The sequence below is a fragment of the Ochotona princeps genome, chromosome 4 (assembly GCF_030435755.1).
Source record: "Ochotona princeps isolate mOchPri1 chromosome 4, mOchPri1.hap1, whole genome shotgun sequence".
NCBI lineage: Eukaryota > Metazoa > Chordata > Mammalia > Lagomorpha > Ochotonidae > Ochotona > Ochotona princeps.
Genome location: NC_080835.1, coordinates 95,682,876 through 95,693,627, shown reverse-complemented (window position 1 = coordinate 95,693,627; position 10,752 = coordinate 95,682,876). Strand labels below are relative to the sequence as shown.

At 34.3% G+C, this 10,752-nt stretch overlaps 1 pseudogene; it reads right to left on the bottom strand.

Moving 5' to 3' along the window:
* Window positions 1–8,299: 8,299 nt before the first annotated feature.
* On the bottom strand, window positions 8,300–9,216 carry LOC101527852 (olfactory receptor 8G1-like; annotated as a pseudogene).
* Window positions 9,217–10,752: the final 1,536 nt, after the last annotated feature.

Below are 10,752 nucleotides of genomic sequence, written 5' to 3'. Positions count from 1 at the left end.
TAGAATAAACAATATAGCTTCAAATATTAATGCAAATCATATCTCTGTGAACTTGGAAAAATTGAAATATCTGGAAAAAATAAAGATAAGTTTCTGTCTCATATGAAAATTATGTTATGCGTTATTCCTGGGTTTTGTTAAGAACTTAACAATTAAAAGTGTTATTTTCATTGTAACCTATTGGTTTTCATGTGTTTAAAATTTTCAATCCTGGGTCTGGCACAATAGCCTAGTGGCTATATCCTCATTTTGCATGCACCAGGAGGATCCCATATGGGCACCGAATCGTGACTCAGCTGCTCCAATTTCCATTTAGCTTCCTGCTTGTGGCCAGGGAAAGCAGTAGAGGACAGCCCAAACCCTTGGACCCAGTACCTTCATGGGAAACCCAGAAAAGCTCCTGGCTTCTTAGATTGGTTTAGATCCGGCCCCTGCGCCCACTAGGGGTGTGAACCAGTGGCACATCTTTTTTCTCTCTCTGCTTCTCACTGTAAATCCGACTTTCCAATAAAAATTTAAAACTCAATCTTTGAAATAAATAAATTAAAAACAAAATTTTCAGTTCCATAATGATGAATATCCTGATGCTGTTCCCTTCCTGTGAATGCACATAACATATAGATTTACAACAGAATATTCACTTCCCATGCTAACACTAATTTCCATTACACTACAGATCACACCAATATTTCCGTTGAAGATTTTTATCAACTGACAAGAAAAAGAACTGCTTTTCTTCCTTTATATCCTATGTATATTATATGAGTTGGCAATTTCTCAAACATTTGATGGGTAATGTATTTTAACTCACACACTTGTTATTTGGCCCTTCAAAATCATTATTCTATAAAATCCTGTTTTTGTAGTTGAAGTCCTTAAATATCAACACATATGTTTTCAATGAAACTGTGTCATAAAATGAAATTTAAAAAAAATTGTTGAGAGAAACTTTGAGATAAGTCAACACAGACAGAAAATTACTAGAAAACTCCCTAACATAGCCTGAGCTAAAATCAGTTTAAAAGCACAATGGAGTGTTTGTCACAATTCTCTGCGTCAGGGGGCACGGAAATATTCAGGGGCCTTATGCTGACCAGAGAGTCTGGATCTTACATTGAAGATGAGTAGGGGCAGATAAACACCTGTGCATTAGAAGAGAGTTGAAAGTAGGAGAAACAAGGTTTATAAAGACGGGGTGAAATTCAGACATACATACCCTTCCTCCTCCCTGAAAAGTTCCGTTTCCTCTTCTCCATTGTTCGGGGAGGAATGTCTATCTGATGATGTGAGGAGCAAGTCTTCTTGGCAACACTTCTGAGTCACTCACCTTGATGTCTGATGGAGCGCATTTCCTTGCACAAAGCTCCTTTGCAAGGGTTTCTTGCTACTTTCGTCTTATATTCTACACAGAGATCAGGAGGGTCTGTTTCAGAACAACAACAATGATTTCCCACAAGTACTAACTAAAAGGAGCAATTAGAACACCCTTCCTTCTTTGATTCCCAAGTGTTTAGTAAACGAGTATTCAAGAATTTGCCTAGAAATGAAATTAAAACTATTATGAAAATATACATCTAAGGGTTTTTTATTAGGAAAACATATAATCCATACACAGTGTTTTCATTACATTTATTTCCCATGTGCTTTTTTGGAATCCTTAATGTTATCTCATATGAATGACTCACTGTGAGAAATATCATTAAAACTCTGATAAATTTGACTTTAGACATTTAAAAAAAATTACACGTCATGTAAATTTAAGAAAATACACTAAATGAATTGTATAAAGTGAATTCTTGTGCCAATGTACGCTGATTTCAAAGACTTAAGTCTCATTGTTCTCTGCTAACTGTATTATAGTACTCTTAAAAGAGTAATGTTTGCAATATTTTAACATGGAGACTGAAGAAGAACAAAATCCAACTTGGAATATTTCAAATATGTCACAAAACATGGAATTCCTAACAAGCCAAACATGAAGAAATGATGGACTTTTCTTTTTAGAAATTAAATAGAAATGCAGAGCAACAAGACAACATATGTCAAAGAAATAATTTTGTAATAAATAAATAAAAGTATTTATTTGGAAGAAAATTTGTATCTGATGGTTTAAATCAATATTCATTTCAATACAAAAAAATTCTAATTTAATTTAGTGTGAAATGACTTACATTCTTAGATGTAGGGCTTGCTTTTTGAGAATCTTTGGATAACTCCCAAGGAAGCATAAAACCTTAGTAAATTGTGAACCCTTTTAAAAGATTTATTTATTTTTACTGGAAAAGCAAGTTAGAGTTATAGAAAGAAGAAACAGAGAACAATCTTCCATCTGCTGGTCCACTCCCCAGATGGACACCATGGCCCAAACTGAGCTGATGCAAAGCCAGGATCCAGGCTTATAGAGCGTCTTCCAGGTCTCCCACATGGATGCAGGGTTCCAACGCTTTGGGTCATCCTCTACTGTCTTCCCAAGCCACAAGCAGGGAGCTGGACTGGAAGTAGAGAAGCAGGGACATAAACCATCGCCATATGAGATGCTGATGCTTGCAAGATGAGGATTTAACCATTGAATCATGGCTCCAGGTTCAAAAGAATACCTCTTGTGCCATGGATAAACACCACTTACAGATAATTATAATATACTAAAATTTAATGTAAAACTCAAAGCCTAATTATCCTTCAAATGGTGATAATTATTAACCATGGACAGTATCAGAGAACACATCACTTATAATTATAATGTTTTGAAACTCAAATGTTCAATTCAAACCTACTTATTTCTCAAAATTATGACAATTATTATAGAAACAATATCCAATTGCATTATTTCACCATGGACAATACCAGAGAACACGTCACTATTAGGATGTGTAGTATTTTTGCTAAACAAGCAGCTTATTTGATTGTTTTGAAATTGCATGAGAATTAAATACCTTTGTTTGTTGTTAAAAGGGTATGAATTGTAAAATGCAGAATGGAGTCACAAATGTGGAATTAGCCTGAATGAAGGTAAGGCTGTAGGATGAACTTAGAACTAAAATAGGAAGAAAAAGCTATCCCACTTAGCACAGCATTTTACAGATCTTAATTAACTATTAACATATCAGTATTTTAATTGTACACCAAACATTTTATTTTAGTCACACTTAATGGTATTATTATTCCTACATACAATGCCAAATCCAAATGTTAAGTTCTAGATAAAATCCCAACATGCTATCAACTATGACTTCTAGTCGATATTGGGAATTGCAGAACAAAATTATCCTTATTTCTAGTCTTCATTATGCATTTTTCTTTCAGTTATGAACATGTTGAATCCTAGTTTGGCACACACCATTTGGACGATTGTGATTTTCCTTAAACCCCTTTTGCAGCTATGTTTTCGTGTTTGAGTTTGTTCCAAAAGGAAGATAAGTAGAAGTGAGTTCTCTAAGGCAAGGAACACTTTCCACTTACAAATATTTCTGTCTCATGGCTGAGTGGTGAAATCAGAAATCATCGGAAATCATAAGTTAACATTGAAAGTTGACAGCTGTATTTGGCAACCAGGAAAGCATCAGTCTGAAAGAAACCTGTACATTTAATGAACCTCTGTTCCACTTCTGAATCATCTGTGTGTGTGTGTGTGTGTGTGTACACGTGCACACACATGCACACCAGTGTAGGCAAGTGTACAATGGATTCTCAAGCTCCAACGTATGTAACACAGTAGGTACATCTGGCTCCGTCTGAAGTCTGATGCTGTTACTATTAGTGATACTTAATGTACTATTTTCTTTGAGAAATCGAATCCAATGCTGGCATTGGAGATGTGATCCAAGTTTACCAAAATACCTAGTGCTATGCTACAACATGCTCTTTTCAACTTTTTCTACATTGAATTATGTTTTCTTCTTTAATGGTTGTTAATAAGTCTTACTTATTTGTACTTCATGTCTCATTTGTGCTAGTACAAATGACAAATCTCTGTCATTTGAAATCTGTCTGGTAAATACCAAACATTACTAATGTTTTCTTGCACCAGTTCTTACAATCATGAGGCATGAGTCAAATGTTTTTAAACTGCTCTAAACATGTTAACAGCTTTAATGCAATAATGAATGCTGTGAAACCAAGAAATTCAAATTTGTCATCAATACCTAAGAATAAAACATACTGCATGCTGTTTACTTGATGACTAATTATAAAATAATTGTATATGCAGAAATGTTTTCAAACACAGACAATAAACACAAAGGAAAATTAGTATAAATATACATATATAACTTTTTGTTTCATATAAGCATACTCCTACACACACAGAAAAAGAAACATATATGTGTCTTGTGTGTATATATGTATGTATATATGTATGTATATATGTATGTGTATATGTATGTATATATGTATGTATATATGTATGTATATATGTGTATATGTATGTATATATGTATGTATATGTATGTATATATGTATGTGTATATGTATGTATATATGTATGTGTATATGTATGTGTATATGTGTGTATATATGTGTGTATATATGTATGTATGTATGTGTATATATATGTATGTATGTATGTATGTATGTGTATATGTATGTATATATGTATGTATATATGTATGTATATATGTATGTATATATGTATATATGTATATATATGTGTATATGTATGTGTATATGTATGTATATATGTATGTGTATATGTGTGTATATATGTATGTATATATGTATGTATATATGTATGTATATATGTATGTATATATGTATGTATATATGTGTGTATGTGTATATGTATGTGTATGTGTACATGTATGTATATATGTATGTATATATGTATGTGTATATGTATGTGTATATGTATATATGTGTAAATGTATGTATATATGTATGTGTATATGTATGTGTATATGTATGTATATATGTATGTGTATATGTATGTATATATGTATGTATAGCTATGGAGTTAATGACTGATTAGTCTATTGATATTCAAGGAGGGAGCTTCCTCTAGTTTTCAAGGCGTGAATGATCTCCTGTGTCCCTCTCTTATTCATAAACTTGCATTTCCAGAATAAGAAAAATAGTGGCATTGCCCTAGGATACTCATGCTATATTTTGAAGGTAATCTGATGACAGATTAAGACATGTTTAAGCATGTTCAGGAGATATTTGTTGTTCAAAATGCAATAAGCCCAGATATGAATACTTAGGATGGGTTAAAGAGCAAGTGGTCCTGTTCTCCGTTCTTGGCACAGCATTAACAGAGATGAACTTAAAGATAATGATACTACTTGGAGGTATCCACATTTGTTCTCTCAAGGCCGCTTTTTCTTTTTCTTTTTCTTTTTTTACATTTAAAATATTTTATTTTGTTTTATGACATAGTTCCAAAGGCTCTGGGTTTGGCTGTTCTCTTCCCCAAGGTCCCTCCCCCCTCCTTGAGTTCCCCTCTAGTTCTACAATGGATGTCCTACATGAGCAAGTCCATCATGCTGTTATTGAAGTGCAATGCATTTTTATTTTTGTAGCATGTTTGTTAACTTTGTGTTGATGAAAATTATTATTTTCACCAATATTGTTATTGCAGCCATATTTTTCCTATACTATTCTAGAATCAGTATTATACAACTGAAATCATATGAAGGAACTTCTAAGAGTATTTGGAAAAATGGAACTCAATCATGCTTATTTTGATGCAAAATATTTTGAAATTAATGCAATTTCTTTGCACTACACATTTCTACAAATGTTAGCATGTTATATGGTATCCTTTTTAAAATGTAACAAACACAGTAATAAACGCAATAATAAGCATTTGAGCTATCTTAAAGGTTTTTACGGCTTGATGACTAACATGGAATGATACTATACTTTCCTGAGTTTGCACAGTTTATTTGTTCATTAACCTACAGAAGGCTTTTTTGGTTGCTTATAAATAAATTTCCTTCAAACATACAAGGTAAGGGTTTTAGTATAGGTATAAATTGTCACCTCATTTTTTGTAAATACAGAGGAATTTTCTTGATGATTCACATGGTAGGAGATACTTTCATTGGAAATTGTCAAAATGTCTTTCAAAGCAATATCAATTTTACTCCCCAACAACATTGAATGTTTTGTTGGTGCTCATCTTCTCTCATATTTGATGTCATTTGGGTTATAGTATTTAATAATTCTACACTCGTACTCCCACAGCCCCATCACATGTTTATAGATATTTTGTTTAAACAGGAAAAAGATGTTTTGCTACAGAACCCAGCCCATAGGTGCACAACATGGCAAGAAATTTACAAATGGTAACAACAGCAACTTTGCTTTTTTGTCCTCAAACACCTGAAGCATTTTACAGAAATAACTACACCTTTACTTTCTTTCTCGCAGAGCCTTGGCATATATGCGCAGTTAAAGGAAAAGAAATAATATGTAAAACAAAAATAACGACTGAGAATCAAATCAACACATAAAGTAATCTAGTTATTTAAAACAAAACAATATAAAATCAGCATTGAAGTAAATATATTTTAACTTGTTTTTCATACCATGTTGAATTTTCGAAAAAAAATTTAAAAACCTGTTGTTTGTTTCCATTGGGAATACATCTCAGAATGATTTATTATTTCCTAATGTCCCTGAAGTAATTAATATTATTCAAAGAAAGAAACTTTCTGTGTTTAAGGAAAGCCTTGGATGAAAATTTAAACACGAGAACATGGGTATCACTGGGGGGTTAGCTCCATATTCCATAGGTACAAACCTTGCTTATTGATCCACTTCACTGTCAGCACCAGTGATTCCTGATTTATTTCATAACTAATATAAAGGCAATTTTAAAGTATGAAGCACCCAAATGTAGTTATGGATATAAGTTAGAATCGTCATGAAGGAACACTGACAGCTCTGACTGTACGTACAATGGCAAAAAGAACTGCATAAGGCAAGGTTTTTCATTGTAAAGCTACAATGAAAGAAATCAAGCAACATTCAAAATGAATGAAGAGTGATTCTGTGCTCATGCAAGAGAAAGATGATATTGTCAAGATGTCAATTCCTCCCACCTTGACTTTTAAATACAATGTAATCCCAATGAATCAAAATTCCAGCAGGTTACTTTAGTAACAATAAAGTGATCTAACATTTATGTAGAATTATCAAGGCAGCTTTTTCAAAATCTGTCAGGCTAAGAGTGACATATCTGGCCTCCAGGAGTCAGAGGAAAGGTCAGAGTAAAGTTCAGCGAGACAAGAGTAAAGGGGAAAGAAAATCAAGATGTTTCCAGCACCAATAAGACAAGAAGTGGGAGCTGAGGCACCAATGGACCCCCTCAAGATCTATGAAAACTTGTTGATGGGACTGGTTATCTCCGAGAAGGAAAGACATACATTTTCCGCTTCTATTCCTAAGAGCATCAATTCGAGCTTAACTAAGCAAGTGTCAACAGAGTAACACATTAGTTAGACATGTCCTTTTCTTCCAGGAAAGAGACAATCATTTCCCCAAAAATGTAGAGTAGGTTTGGAAGCAAATGAACAGGCTGTAATTACTAAGAATATTATTTCCCCGTTTTAGTTTTTCAACATGAGTCACTATCCCACGTGAATGAAGTAGTAACACTTTGCTAATATTGGGTTTGAATTTTTTCATATACATTATGATGCTGCATTTCTTTTCAATAAGGGAATGTATGCATGAAAATGTCAGGAAAGTTAAGGTAATAGCCAAGTACCATAATTTTAGACCATGGAATGTTCACAAATATATCCAGAACACACACAATGTATGGTTAAGTCTATACCTGTTTATTGTTATAGTGATATCGTCTTATAAATCAAGAGTGCTTTATCACTAATAATCTCCGCCCATATTCACTAGCATAGTTCTATAATTACTAGTAATTAGGAGTTGAATTTTGCATGTATTGTACACTTCAAGAATATTTGCAGAGAGTAGACTTTGAGGAAAGCTTGCTATAGCCTTTATTAAATTAGATCAGATAGAAAAAGTATTGTAAATAACAAAGTATACTGAATGCATTTTTTCTATTTACTTAAAATATTATTTCCTTAATTTCCCATATTGTATGCAAATGAAATATGATCATGTATATTGCAGCTTTTCAAATTTAATGCATGTTTTCCTCTGTAGCACCCAATAAATGGTGCTGCAGTCATGAGACTAATCCTAGAATTCTAACCTTTCCCTTCTACTTTCCTTTTAATCTCTCATGAGCTGCAATTGTATTGCTCATGTATGTACACTGCTGTTTGTGGCATGTTCCTTACAAAACATTATCTAAAATTTAAATTTTAAAATGTTTTCACAAAAGATTTCTTCCAAGTACCTTGTTAAGGGCAACCTTAACATCTTTATTCCTCAAACTGTAGATAAGTGGATTCAACATGGGTACAATAATGGTATAAATTACAGAAGACACTTTGTTTTGGCCAAGGCCATTGCCAGATGATGGCTGTAGGTACATAAATGCCAGAGAACCAAAAAACAAGCCAACAGCTAAAAAATGAGAGCTGCAGGTGCTGAAGGCCTTGGACGGATGCCCAGGATGCTGTGAATGATGAAGCTGTAAGAGCTGAGGATGATCAGCACTGGAACAAGGATGTTGAATGTGCTGAAGCACAAAAGTACGACCTCATTGACATAAATACTGGAACAGGAAAGTCTCAGTAGTGGAAAAAGATCACAGAAGTAATGATTGATTATATCAGCCTTACAGAAAAAAACCCTTAGCATACAAATAGTATGTACCATGGCACCAACCAAACTCACGATGTACACTCCAACTATGAGCCAGGCACAGACTTCATAAGACATGATGATATTGTAAAGCAGTGGCCTACAGATGGCAACATAGCGATCATATGCCATTGCAGCCAACATATGACACTCCGCAATGGCAAAAATAAGGAAGAAGTAGAGCTGAGTCATGCATTCCGGATAGGAGATAACATTTTGCTCTGCCACAAAGTTGACCAGCATTTTGGGGATAATTATTGTGGATTGACAAAAATCAATGAAGGATAGACTGCTGAGCAAATAGTACATGGGTGTGTGCAGGTGAGAGCTGAGCCCAATCAGTGTGATCATGCCCAGGTTGCCGACCATGGTGGCCACGTAGATTCCTAAGAAGAAGAGGAAGAGGGGCAGCTGGAGCTCTGGTTGTTCTGAGAGCCCAGCCAGGATGAACTTGGTTACCATGGACTGGTTTCCTACTGTCATGCCTCTGGTCAATTTCTGAAGGGAAAAGAAAAAATCACAGTTGCTGGATATGTTTTCTTGTTATTCATTTTGAAGATGATACCTCTTTTTCACTCATACATATGACCAATTAACTCAGAGTCCCTTTTCAGGAGAATTTGTTCAGTGTAGTATTTGTTAAATTTTATTTTCAAATATAGCTGATTTATGTTAAACACCTTATTTGTGGACCTGACGTAGTAGATCCTATGTGGGTGTTCCAGTTCCCGTACATCTCCCTGCTTGTGGCCTGGCAGGGCCGTGGAGGACAGCACAAAACTTTCGGACTGTGAACCCTCGTAGGAGACCCAGAAGAGGCTACTGGCTTCAGATTGGTACAGTTCTTGGCATTGTGGCCACTTGTGTAGTGAACAGAGGACACAAGAATTTTCTCTCTGTGTCTACTTCACTCTGTTAGATATGTCTTCCCAGCAAAAATAGATAGGCCTTTAAAAAATTTAAAAAATAATTTATTGGTGTTGCAGAACTATAATTAATAAACATCAATAGATTTATCTTTTATTTTGAATATTCTAAAATTCCTCATGCCAGTATTTCTAGATTGATACTTGCAAATTTAAATACATAGCGAGGCAGCAAAGGAAAATGAATAAATCTGCGATATAAGATGTAGACTGAAAGTCCAATATACAGGCAGTAAAATTTAAAAATATGAAATTAAAGGGAAGGTGGTGTCAACCTTTTGAAATACAGTATGAATTAATATATTTGATCATCAGAATCATCTAGGTAGTTATAATATTTTTAAAAATTAAACAAAGAAATTTAAATATGTAAACAAGTAGGGCCACCTTGGTGGCCTACTATACTAATCCTCAGGCTTAAGGGCTAGCACCACATATGGGAGCTCGTTTGTGTCTCAGATGCTCCACTTCCAATCCAGCTCCTTGCTTATGGTGTGGGGAAAGAGTGAGGAGTGCCTCAAGTCCTTGCTCTCCTTCTTCCTGTGGAAGACCATGAAGAAGCTCCTGGTTCCTGGCTGCAGAATGGCTCAGCTTTGGCCTTTGTGGACATTTGGGGAGTGAACCTCTCTCTCTCCTACTCTATCACAGACTTAGTGAATCAGACTTAGTGAATCTTCGAGAATGATGTTTAGAGACCTGGATTTAGTAAGTATTAACATAAAAATAAACAAATAAAAATTATATATGGTTTGGGAAAGTGGTTAATACATACATCATTAAGTTTAGCATGGAAATATTTGTTGATGCCACAATCCTGTCTAAAGATAGCTTCATATATAATGTTTTGAGTGTTACCATATGAAAATATGGAAATAATTGTATTTTTACTTATTGCAATCCATAGAATAGCACACAACAAATAGAGCAGATTCAGATTTTGTTTGTAAAAATAAACTAGACTGAAAAAACCCTGGTAATACAGTATACTATGGTATGCTAGAACTAGAATTAATAATGCTCTATGTGTATTCTGCAATAGAGCTTTCATATCCCATGCCATAGCATTAAAGTGTTAGGCAGGGGTATAGCCCAT